Consider the following 12,046-nt stretch of genomic DNA (forward strand, 5'->3'; position numbering starts at 1 on the left):
TTCAAGCAAAAGTTCGGTACATTTTTGCACCAGAATAAGCAAAATGTAAAAAGTAGGCTTAAGAAGTATGTAAAGCATTTCCAGTTTAAGGATTACGTCTGTTATCGCTGCTTTTCTCGTGTTGTCGATAAGATATTCAATATTTTAATTCAAAACTTTCTACGAGACGTTAAGCAAAGACTGATCACTCATCAGAAAACGAAACGGCTCGCTGCAAAACACAAAAGGAATCGGAAAGCAACGAGAATGAACTTGCCAATATCTTGATATTAACGTACATCCTTTTTTCAGTTTTTTTAATGTGTAATAAATAGAATCGCATCATAGAATGGGCTTTTTCTTCAACTTAATTGGATGGCTTCGTTTTTATGTATTTAGTTCCAAGGAATTTATTTAATTTTTCATTATACTCTTTGACATGTTCTTGGATCACTGATATTTGCACGCGTACTAGCTGAAATAGAAAAAAACAGAAATTATCCCGCATAAAATAAAACCATCTGCTTTATTATTATTATCATTCATATGAATTAAACAATATGGTAACTATTTATATAATCATCGACTTAAAATACGATTGTAAGTTTATTTAGAACAAATACTATACACAATTTTTAATGTACGACGCCATATGTAATAATTTCACAACATATTGGATTTATACAGTTTCATACAATCCATGTTCGATTTTCTGTGAAATGAATACGATAAGCAACTGGGATTGGCCATCAACAGATATAGTAACAATTCTGATTGTAGCTATGATATAATCATGTATCATCTGAGGCTGATATTTTTCGTTCTGATTCCACACGTACATTCAAAAATCAAATGGTTCAATGATAAAACTTCCGCAATCAGTGTGCGTATCTATTGACAGATGTACGACTGCCATATTTTATTTAGATGTGATCAATGCGGGTTTGCTCGAAGTGTTTAAGATGGTGAATTATTTTTTCTTTTATTTATTACATCGCTAAAAAGGTAAGCATATAATAAAATTTATCTATACACAATATAAATTCAATTTCGAAATAAATAAATTATTATTCCTGCAGGATGTCATGATGTGTCATTTCCTCTAGTTTCCAACAATTTGAAGGAAAGGATACGGCTGCCCAGGTGCTGCGGATAAACCAAAAGTGATACCTCATCACATCGCAAACAGCAGGAAGATGATGTCGGCGTTTTTATCCAAGGAACTGTCCGAACAATGTCAATCTGTAAGGACGATGAAGTGCTGCTGGTCCTGCGTGGTCACTAAAAGGGCAATCAAGTAGGCAATATTGTGCAAGTTTACCGGAAAAAGTTCGTTTTTGTTGGATGAATCCAGCGAGAGAAGGTCCGCCGCATGACCATTCACCCGTCGAAGTACCTGATTTTGGGCTGAAGATGGACAAGGATTGCAAAAAGACTCTGGGCCACCGTACCGCCGGATGACCAGTAGCGTTACCGAAGAAGAGGATCAAGTGCACCAAGGAAACGGCCGCAACTTCCACCATGGACACCAGTTATTAAACTTCAGATCCCCTAGGAGACTACTGTTTCTTTCATTCATGTGCAATCAAAAGTACCGAATTAATTTAAAAAGGAAGTGAGAAGCAAATGATTTTCTCAATAAAACACCTTCTAAGCATGTAGAATATTTGTTTTGATTTCATTAAATAAGTGGAAAAATACCAATGATGGTTCCTACTAATCAAAGATAAGAGATATGGTCCGTCGATTTTTGTTTCATGTATCATTCTACTGTATCCGTATTGCATCCCATAATGTTTTATCTGATAACAAGGATTGTAACTAAACCGCATCACATACTGTGCATTGAAAAAAATGTACTGGAAAATGCCCACTTTTGTACAGTGATTATACTTAACCGCCCATTACCCACGTGGTTGATTTGCCAAACACAATTTAACATACTGTAAGAACCACTTAGGATGAGGTTAGTTTATAATAGTTATAAACAGCAATCGGAATGGCAAGAATAAAATTATTTATCATCATAAATGATCTGAGAGATGGTCCAATTACGGTTCAGAGTTATGCGGGTATATAAATTCACTCCATCCTAAATGCTTTGAAAAGTATATTTTATGCTTGCAGTTGAAAACAGAAATCAGCACTCGCAAAAACTGAAACTTTGCTTCAATTTGCAGCTGTATCGCTTGATAGTACTCTGCCGTGAATCGCATATCTGTTCCATCTTTGCAGGGTTTCTTATTCATATGGGACAAATATGCGATTCACGGCAGTACTGCATATTATTGTTATATACACACTACTCGCGTTATAATTGTAATAGAAAATTCGTTTTCCTTTAATATTTCCTTCAGTTTTCAAATGAACACATTATATGATAATCATTACTCTACCTTGGAATCTATCAACTCAGCGGAGATGTATTTCCATTTCAGCTTCTGGCCAATCACAGGGTTTGATGCAATTAGGTATCCTCTCCTTATCGAATTCTGCCACCAAAATGCATTGGATTTTCAGCCACTTCATCCTTATTTATGCCTCCCTGCAGAACTTAAATAATCACCAAGATATTGTGTTTTCTGCTTTCTGCGCTGTTATGTATAGCCAGCTTTTAATTCTTTCCTTTTCACACTAATATTTTTTCTCCTAAAACCACTTATTTCGGGTTTCGAATCTCTTCAAAATAAACTGATACTGATGTAAACAAACAAAGAATCCTACCACAGCAGCCTTGTACGGCGATGGGTGACGGTGCACTGTGCACCAATTCCAACAGCACTGGCCAAAACAAATTAATTCGCATGATTTATTTTACATTAAAGCGATTTCGATTGAAATTTCATTTCGCACAAAAAAAAATGATTCTTAAAAGAATGTAATCTAATTATTATATGCAATAATCTTATATTTAAGCATAATTAGAAAATTTTACCAAAATTTATTATTCTTCCTGAAAATGTATCATAGTGCGATGCACTACGAAGACTAATGGAACGTACACACGGTCAAGCAGTTTGACTAACATTGACTCCACCTCTCGTTTATTCGAACATCCATCAAGTTTCACCAACAGCGACACGAACAATCAATTTATTCGACCAACAATATCACACACGGACGACCGAAGCACCAACTCGACCACCAACTATCAAAAAATATATGGGGGTTTGTGCAACTTCACTACAAATGCTCAAACATGTTCGGCGAACCTTGACTCCACCCCCGACAACTCAAACCAAAATCAAACCGTTTTAATTTTTTCCAACCGAGCCCCCAACTGTCAAATGGTTGCTCGAACAACTCCACACACGTTCAAACAAAGCAGCAACCGAAGCGTTTTCTTGGGGGCGGAGTCATTGTTCGTCAAACTGCTTGACTGGTGTGTACGTTGCATAAGGTGCGGGTGTGTGAGTAATAAATGACAGATAAAAATCATCATGGCAGCCATGGCCTCACGTGGTTTGTGCAACAGATGGCGGTAGTGTTCCAACGTATTTGGATTTAAACGGTTGGCGATAATTTTTGCTCCATTTCTTAAGAAGAGTTACGTCTGTTTGTCTGTGCCTAAAGTATACTTGTTACAATATCTGAAGGAATCCCGTTGCAATCCCTAAAGAATCCCCGTTGGAATCCCTAAACGATTCCCGTTGGAATCCCTACAGAATTCCTGTTAAAATCACTAAACGATTCCCGTTGGAATCCCTAAAGTATACCTGTTACAATCCCTGAAGGAATCCCGTTGCAATCCCTAAAGGGGATGCAATCCAACGGGGATGTTGGAATCCCTAAACGATTCCTGTTGAAATCCTTAAACTATTCCCGTTGGAATCCCTAAAGGATTCCGGTTGGAGTCCTTAAAGGATTCCCGTTGGTTTTAGTAAAGTATTCCCGTTGCAATCCCTAAAGGATTCCCCTTCCAATCCCCACAGAATTCCCGTTGGAATCTCTTAACAATACCCGTTGGAATCTAAAGGATTCCCGTTGCAATACTAAAAGGATTTCCGTTGGAAACCCTAAACGATTCCCATTGGAATCCCTAAACGATTCCCAATGGAATCCCTAAAGGATTCTCGTTGGAATCCCTAAAGGATTCCCGTTGGTTTTACTAAAGAACCCACAGAAGTCCCGTACTAAAAGGATTCCCGTTGGAACCCCTAAACGATTCACATTGAAACCCTTAAACAATTTCAGTTGGAATAACTAAACGATTCCCTTTGGAATCCCTAAAAGATTTCCGTTGCAATCCCCAAAAGGATTCCTATTGCAATCCCTAAAGGATCCCCTTTGGAATCCCTAAAAAAATCCCGTTGCAATCCCTAAAGGATTCCTTTTGCAATCCTTAAAAGATCCCTGTTGGAATCCCTAAACGATTTCCTTTGGAATCCCTACACGATTCCCGTTGAAATCCTTAATCGATCCCCGTTGGAATCCCCAAAGGATCCCCGTTGGAATCCCTAAAGGATTCCCGTTGAATCCCTAAAGCATTCTCGTTGGTATCACTAAAGGATTCCCTTTGGAATCTCTAAAGTATTCCAGTTGGATTCCCTAAAGGATTACCGTTGAAATCCCTAAACAATTCGCGTTGAAATCCCTGGATCCCCGTTGGAACCCCTAAACGATTCTCATTCTTAAACAATTTCAGTTGGAATCCCTAAACGATTTGCTTTGGAATTCCTAAAAGATTCCGTTGGTATCACTATCTCAGGTATCACTAAAGGATTCCCGTTAGAATCCCTAAAGTATTCCCGTTGCAATCCTAAAAAAGATTCCCGTTGCAATCCTAAAGAATTCCCATTGGAATTCGTTGAAGATTCCTGTCGGAATTTCTTGAGGATTTGCGTCGGAATCCGTAGAGGATTCCCGTTAGAACCCCTTAAGGATTTCCTCCGGCATTCCTAAAGGATTACCACGGATTACCTTCGGAATCTTCCAAGGATTCCTGTTGGAGTCTGTCATGGATTCCCGTCGGACCCCTAAAGTATTTCCGTCGTATTCTCTAAATTATTCCCGTCGGAATATCTATAATATTTTCGGTGGAAAGTATCAAGGTTTTCCATCGGAATTCTTATCGCAATCTTGGAAGCCGAGAAGGATTTACGTCGGAATTTATATGTAATGCCCGTCGGAATCCGTAAAGGATTACCGACGAAATCGGTAAATCTCTGAACGATTCCGATTCCCATCCCTAAAGGTTTCCAGTCGATATCCCTTCGGACTCTTTGGATTAAATCCGATGGATTGCTACTCACATTCCCATTCATATATATGTCGAATATGTTTAGAAAATTATTTGCATGACTCTTTTTCGATCCGGATACAGTATACGGTACTTACGTTACGTCCACACCGCGGACCAAACTTTGAAGAGAAACACGTTTTAATAACTTTAACACTGGAGGTTTATTCAATTACGACTAAAAGAATCTAGTAGTAGTAGTAAAATTCGTCTTTATTTGATCATTTTCTGTTCTACAATTATTATTTTTCTACATGTACAGTGCTCGGCCGGCTTGGCCCTCCAACTTCAATTTTAAATTTTTATGTTTACATTGTTATTTAAGTGTTAATATGATATATCATGATGGCCTTTAGGAGGCGCTGGTGTGTTTTTTAAAATTTGATAACCTAACTACTATGTACACTAATATTTACAATAAAAAATTTGATAACCTAGATTGGAACTAGCGCCCTAATTGGAGCCTGATCCGAATGCAAGCAACGGACCCTAAACTTTTCTTTACACTCACCAAAGCGTTCATGTAAGGTTTTTATTCCGGCCAGACGGTGGACCTCGGATGTTCTTGTCCTGGGAGGGTGTTGAGGATCATCCTCAGGAATTTGTTTTGGACCCGTTGAAGTTTGAGGTGGTGGGTTTTAGCGCAGCTCTCCCAGACCGGCATGCCATATTCGATCACAGGAGGATGATTTGCTTGTAGACAGCAATTTTATTTTTCAGGGACAATGACGACCGGCGGTTGATCAAAGGGTACACTAGTTTCAACCAAACGTTACACTTTGTCACCGTTTTGTCAACCTGTTGCCTGAAAATAAGCTTGCTGTCGAGGGTCAAGCCAAGGTAGTCGGCCTCACAGTCCACAGTCGTGCCATTGAGGATGATTTTGCAGTCCCCAGGCGGAAGAAGTTTATGGGATTTGTAGTGGGGGGAAATGATGACCTGGGTCTTCGCCGCGTTGATACAGATCTTCCAGCTGGTGAGGTACTCTGTCAGGGCATCCAGGCCTCGTTGGAGTTTTGCCACTAGCGCTCTGATCACTCTACCGTTGTAGACGATGGATGTGTCATCTGCGAACAGAGACAGAATGCCGCCTTCTGGAGGTTCTGGCATGTCGGAGGTGAACAGATTGAAAAGCAGGGGTCCGAGGATACTGCCCTGGGGAACGCCTGCGACGATGTTGTGCGCATTGGAACTCGCTCCGCTGATTGAGACCCGGAATGTCCTTGTCGACAGGTAATTGTTGATGATTTTCACCAGGTAGCTGGGAAGATTGTAGCGTTGTAGTTTGTACACCAGGCCATCATGCCATACATTGTCAAATGCCTTCTCGACATCGAGTAAGGCCATGGCGGATGTTTTCGAGACAAACTTGTTCCGTCTGAGGACGTTGGTAACTCGGGTCAGTTGGTGTACAGTTGACCGACCGCGTCGGAAACCAAACTGTTCCTCGAGCAAGATGTTGTGGTTTTCGGCAGACTCAAGTAACCGATGATGAATAGCTTTTTCGAATAGCTTGGATAACCCTGAGAGAAGGCTGATGGGTCGATAACTTTTAGGGGAGGAAGGATCCTTCCCAGGCTTCCGGATGGGGATGACTTTCGCTGACTTCCAGGACGATGGGAAGTAGCTAAGCCGGAGACACTGATTAAAGATCAGCGAGAGGTGCTCAAAGAACGGAGCACTCATGTGTTTGAGCTCGAGATTCAGGATGCTGTCGAAGCCTGGGGCCTTCATGTTCTTCGACGATTTGATATAGGCCGTCAATTCGTCAGCTGAGATCTCCAACTCCTCCGAGAAGTCGTTGGGAATCAAATGATGTTGTTAGCATGCTCGTTGACGGCTGCTTCGTGTGGACTGACGATGTTCTGCCCAAGATTGTGTGAGCTGACGAAGTGATGACCTATTTCAGCGACCTTCTCTGCAGGAGTTATCAAGCGATCCTTAGAGCCATTATTGTCTAGTGGGATCAAAGGTGGAATGGGCCGAGGCTTGGATTTTAGAATTTTGGTCATTTTCCAGAACGGCTTAGCATAATCTGGGAGAGTGCGGATCTTATTCGAGAAGTCGTTATTTTGAGGTCCACCATTCTGGCCTTGATAATTTTGTGATTCGATTGCAGCGTGCCTTAAGCTCAGGCAGTCCAGTACGCTGAAACTGCCTGCGAGTGACATTCCGCAATCGAATCAAATCTTTGGTGAGTGTATCGATGTTTAAGGAGTTGCTTACCTGCCGAGCCGTCGGTACGTGTTGCTCTCGGGCCGCCGTGATCGCCTCCTCGATAGCGCACAGCTGGCGGTCGATACTTTCCGGCGTCTCCGGACGCACCTCGTAGTCGACGGTGTTATCGACGCACTGCTGGAAACGCTGCCAGTTCACTCGGTGGTAGTTCCGCCGTAACTGCTGGTGCCGATTGACCGAGGAGCCCAGTTCAGCCACCACCGGATAGTGATCCGAACTGAGCTCCTGGTATACAACCGGCTGCGAGACGTGGTCACTCAGGTTTGTTACGTAGAGGTCGAGCGTTGCGTGGGCACCGGACCGACTCAGCCGAGTGGGAGAATCCGGGCTCAGGATCGTGTAGTGGCCTTCCTCCATGTCGTTGCTCCAGATGGTGCCGTTTCGATTGCCGCGACTGTTGCCCCAGGCTTGATGTTTGGCATTCAAGTCGCCGGCAATGATATACTGGCCTTGCCTCCGCGTCAGCTTGACGATGTCCCTCCGAAGGGCAGCCGATGATCCATCGCCGGCTTTGGCTTGCGTTGGACAGTACGCCGCGATGAGCGCGATTGTGCCGACCGAAGTGGTGATTTCGACACCGATGGCCTCGATGACACTAAGCTGGAAACTTGGAAGCAGACGACAGTTGATGTTGTAGCGAAGAGCGATGGCCACACCACCTCCCTGGTTGGCCGGTCGAGTCGCACGATGCGGAAGTCCGGGATGTTGATGTTCACCTCCGGTTTTAGGTGCGTTTCGGTGATGAACGCCACGTCTATTTCCTTCTCCTCAAGGAAATCCTTCAGCTCGATTGTTTTGCTCTTTAGCGAGCAAGCGTTCCAGTTGACCAGGCCCACCCTAGCAGCCATTTTCAATGATGAACATGCCAAGTGTGAAGACCTGGTCGAATCGGGTTTTGCAGCCGTGCAGTCGAGTGGCGAGCTGCGCGAAGATCGGCATCAGTTGCTCCGGAGTGTACAGCGGGGCAGATTCTTCCGGTGGGACGGCTTCGTTCTCCGACTGCCGACGGAACCCAGGAGGAGGAAGCGGGGCCATTCGCTGGTGGATGGTGCCGACGATGCTGGAGCTTGGACCGATGCAGCTGCCGCTGCCAGTCGCTTGTGCGGCTGTAGCGGTGGGAGTATTGGAATCACACGACGGGGAGCCGGGATAGCTGGAAAGTTCACCTCGTTGATTACAGGAACACGGTTCTTCTTCGGCATGGTCCTGGTGGAAGCCTTCTTCCGGATTTCCAGGAACTCGGCTCGCTTTGGGCAGCCCTTTGTGGTGGCCCGATGTTTGTCGCCACAGTTGGCGCACTTGGGATCGGCCACCTCCATTTTGTCGCACTCGTCAGTCGGATGGGGTTCGCCACACTTGTTGCAGCGCGGCTTCATACGGCAGTTCCTGGTGCCGTGCCCGAAATTGAAGCAGTTGGTGCATTGCGTGACATCGCGGTGCACTGGCCGATATCGCTCCCAGTCAACGACGGTGTAATTTATAACGCCAACCAGCTTCAGGTCCTTCCAGGTAGTGGAGCCGTGCTCCAGATGGATCAGGTAAAGCTGGTCGCGATATTTCCTCGCCTTGTCGTGACGAGCAATCTTGTGGACGGCTACTGGCTTCAGTCCGCAACTTTCAAGCTCTGCTTGGAGCTCTTCCTCCTTCATGTCGTGAAGTCCTCGCAGCAAAGCCTTGAGCGGCTTCGTGTCGGGATGGTCATGAGTGTAGTACTCATACTTGTGGACCTCGAGGAACTCCACGACGGATTGATGATGGTCCCTGTTGGCCGGCATCACTTTCACGCCCTCGCTGCAGAGCCGAAAAGTACATTTCAGCCCCTTAGCGATCAGCTGGCGAATTTTTGGGCGTAAATCCGGCGGATCGCCCTTCACAAACACGGGCGGGCACTTCTCCTTCCGCTCCGGTTGCACCTGCGGCAGCTGCGATTGCTGCTTCTTCCTCTTTTTCGGCGGATTGCCGGCGTCATCAAGCGGCAACGGCGAGAACACGTTGCTCTGCAAAAGCTGCTTGGAGGGGTTACCCGCGCCTCCAAGAGCAGTGCGCTTAGGCACTTTTCCAGCGACCGAATCGGCCACCGAGTCTCCCATGACGGGTCCGGGAGAAAATAACGCCAACGCGACAAGCGAAAACGTAAACAGCGAAAGAACGAGAAAAAACACTTCGAAAAAATGCGCGAGCAAAAAACACGTCCGTACGTGTTGCTGTCTCGAACTGGGATGAGCCTTAGCTGCTAGCGATAAAAGAATCTAGCCACAGAGGCCGGTTTTATAGTTGCAGGTTACCATGCAGTCGTTATATATTAAGTGCATAGCAACCGGTGTTGCTATGGTGACGTTATGTATAAATTCAAATCTTGACTAGATTGCTTCGATTACAAATTCAAATGTTGCTGATGGCTTACTACGATTAACAAAAACTAACTGCCACACAGTTTGCTATTATTTCAACACCCCCTCTCAGTTAATTTTTATTCTAAACCTATTTTATTTCTTAAAGCGATAAACGTCGGAGTGGCTAGCGATTTCGTAAGGATATCTGCTTGTTGCTTTTGTGTTGCAATGTATATCAGCTTAATTTTACCATCAGCAACGGCATTTCGTATGAAATGGTTCTTCACGTCGATGTGTTTGACTCGCTTCGTTTCCTCTCGTTCTGCCATCGCAATCGCTCCTTGGTTGTCCTCATAGAGCGGTACCGGATGTAGTGGACCTTGTTTAAGATCGGTCATTAGTCCGGTCAACCATATCGTCTCACTTGTGCAGGAACTCATGGCAACATATTCGGCTTCGGTAGAAGACATTGCCACTGTAGATTGTTTCTTCGATGACCACACAACAGTGTTTCCATGCACCTTCAGCAGAAAACCGGAGACGCACTTGCGGTCGGACTCGTCGCTTGCATAATCTGCATCCACGTAGGCAGCTACTTTCGGCTCCTTCGGATTTCTTCGGTACAGTAATCCCATCTTCTTTGTTGCTTGCAGATACCGTAGGACACGTTTGGCATGTTTCCAATACTCGTCACTAGCAGCATCTTGAAACCTTGCCAAATACCCAACAATGAAACACAGGTCCGGACGGGAACCCATCATGATGTACATCAGTCCTCCTATGAGTTCACGATATGGGTGCGTGCATCGCCCGGCTTCTCGCTTTAACTGTAACCTGGGTTCAGCTGGTGTTTTAACAGGATTGCAGCTTTCCATGCCAAAACGAGCAATCACCTTCTCAATCTGTGCAGTCTGGGACAGCTTCATGGTTCCTCGTTCCATGTTCCGTTCTATTGTGATGCCAAGAAAGTGGTGCAGCTCCTTCATATCCGTCATTTCGAATTTACGCATTAGGATGTTCTTCACACGTTGGATGTCGGCTTCATGTTTGGCAGCGATCAACAGATCGTCGACGTATACAACAATGTATACTGTATTATCGCCACAAACTCGAACGTATACGCAATAGTCGTGGTTCGATCTTGTGAAACCCTCACTCGTCAAAAACTCGTTGAAATGGCTGTTCCAGCACCTGGGTGATTGCTTCAAACCGTAAAGCGACCGATGCAGCAAGCACACCTCACCGGGGTTTAGTTTCACCCCCTCTGGACACTGCATGTACACTTTCTCGTTGAGGTTACCATGCAGAAATGCGGTTCTGACATCTAGCTGGTGAATCTTCAATCCATTCGTCGTTGCTAGTGCCAAAAGTGTTCGAATTGTAGTCAACCGCGCCACAGGTGCAAACGTTTCTTCGTAGTCCACGTGTCGTTTTTGTGCGTAGCCCTTAGCTACCAGCCTTGCCTTATAGCGTATTGGACACCCTTCAGCATCCGTCTTCACGTTGAACACCCACTTACACGGTACGGGATGTACCTCTGGAGGACGTTTCACTATGGTCCATGTATTATTCTTCTGCAGCGCCGTCAGCTCGTCTTTGATCGCTTGTCTCCACTCAGACTCGTTCGGGTGACCATGGACCTCATTATAGCATTCGGGAACCTGTATAGAATGTGCACCAGCAGAAAGAGCTTTGTATGAAATGAAATCAGAAAACCAACCTGGTCTCTTGCACTCCCGACCACTAGACCTCGGAACATCATCACATGGTTCGTCCCTTTCTGATTGTGGTGGGAGTGCGTTGGTGCCTTCTTCGATGTTGTCTTCCTCTCCAGCTGCGCAGTTATCAACGGAATGTCGAGCATCTTCAAATACTTCACTATCCCCCCCTTGCTAGAATAACGGTGATACATTCTCCGGAATAACCAGGCGACGATCAATGCTTTCAGTCGGTGACTTGAATGGAAATGATGATTCGTTGCACCGGACATCACGTGCCACATACATTTTCCGAGATTCTTCGTCCCAGAGACGATATCCAGTTGATGCATATCCCAGCATGACACACTTTCGCCCGTTTGGATCCAGCTTACCTCGTTTCTGCTTCGGTATCCAGGAGAAAGCTTGACACCCGAATACTCTTAGCTTAGTCACATCAGGTTTTTCGCCATGCCAGCGTTCCGCAGGTGTTTGCTTGCCTTTTAGCGCTTCAGTTGGACTTCGGTTCGTGACATACACCGCGTTCAGCACCGCTTCTC

At 44.9% G+C, this 12,046-nt stretch overlaps 1 long non-coding RNA gene across 1 annotated transcript; it reads right to left on the reverse strand.

Moving 5' to 3' along the window:
• Window positions 1–363: 363 nt before the first annotated feature.
• On the reverse strand, window positions 364–2,728 carry LOC134220985 (uncharacterized). The gene is made up of 2 exons (XR_009982154.1): window positions 2,376–2,728; window positions 364–454 (listed from the first exon to the last, which is right to left on the reverse strand). It is a non-coding gene; the product is annotated as an uncharacterized LOC134220985 (long non-coding RNA).
• Window positions 2,729–12,046: the final 9,318 nt, after the last annotated feature.

This window comes from Armigeres subalbatus, chromosome 3 (assembly GCF_024139115.2).
Source record: "Armigeres subalbatus isolate Guangzhou_Male chromosome 3, GZ_Asu_2, whole genome shotgun sequence".
In the NCBI taxonomy this organism is placed as follows: Eukaryota; Metazoa; Arthropoda; class Insecta; order Diptera; family Culicidae; genus Armigeres; species Armigeres subalbatus.